General features: G+C 57.0%; 1 protein-coding gene across 1 annotated transcript in view; it reads left to right on the top strand.

Moving 5' to 3' along the window:
• Positions 1–697, top strand: part of MAML3 (mastermind-like 3 (Drosophila)) — a 99,291-nt gene that overhangs the window by 91,243 nt on the left and 7,351 nt on the right. The gene's annotated exons all lie outside the window — the stretch shown is intronic.

Below are 697 nucleotides of genomic sequence, written 5' to 3'. Positions count from 1 at the left end.
GGGTGTGAAGGGGCTGGTGGAAGAGCTGCTGGGGGATCCATGCTGGATCCCTGCTGGATCCCTGTGTTTCCCTGAGCCCGCCGAGGGAGCTGCTGCAGCCCTGAGGGTGCTGCGGGGTTGTGAAGTGCAGCACGAGATGGGACATGGGGAGAGGCGGGAAGAGGAGCTGGAAGGGAACTTTCCAGGGCAGGTGTTAAAAAGAGAAAGAACCTAAATATCAGAGAGCTGCCTTTCAGCTGAGCCCTTCGGGGAATATCTCTGCAAAGCAGAGGTGTGGACAAATTGTGTTTTCTTGTTGTTTCCTCAGAAGGGTCCTTGAAAACCTGACCTTCATGCAGGAGGGCTGAGCCTAAATTTCCAAGCTGCGCTCAAGCAGTGATTTTAACCCTTTCATTGACTGGGCTGGGATGGGTGTCATAAGGTTACTTTTCTGTATGCCCCCAGTACCACGGCCGTTGACATAACCAAATGAAGCGGATGACTCTCCACCTCACCTGGTCCCGCTTTGCACAAAGGACCACCAGGTGATACAGCTCCTTCTCACCAAGCCGGTGCTTTTGAACGAGCACCCGCCTCTATAAAGCAATGAAAGGGGTTCTGAGGAGCAAACGTGGAGGCGAGTGCTGCTCCGCAGCGCTGCCCCGGGCTGCCCGCGGCCGGCAGAGGTGCGGGAGGGCGGGATGGGGGCGGGATGGGG

Source organism: Chaetura pelagica, unplaced genomic scaffold, assembly GCF_000747805.2.
Source record: "Chaetura pelagica isolate M959 unplaced genomic scaffold, ChaPel_1.0 scaffold221, whole genome shotgun sequence".
NCBI lineage: Eukaryota > Metazoa > Chordata > Aves > Apodiformes > Apodidae > Chaetura > Chaetura pelagica.
This window is presented reverse-complemented; position numbering and strand designations above follow the sequence as displayed.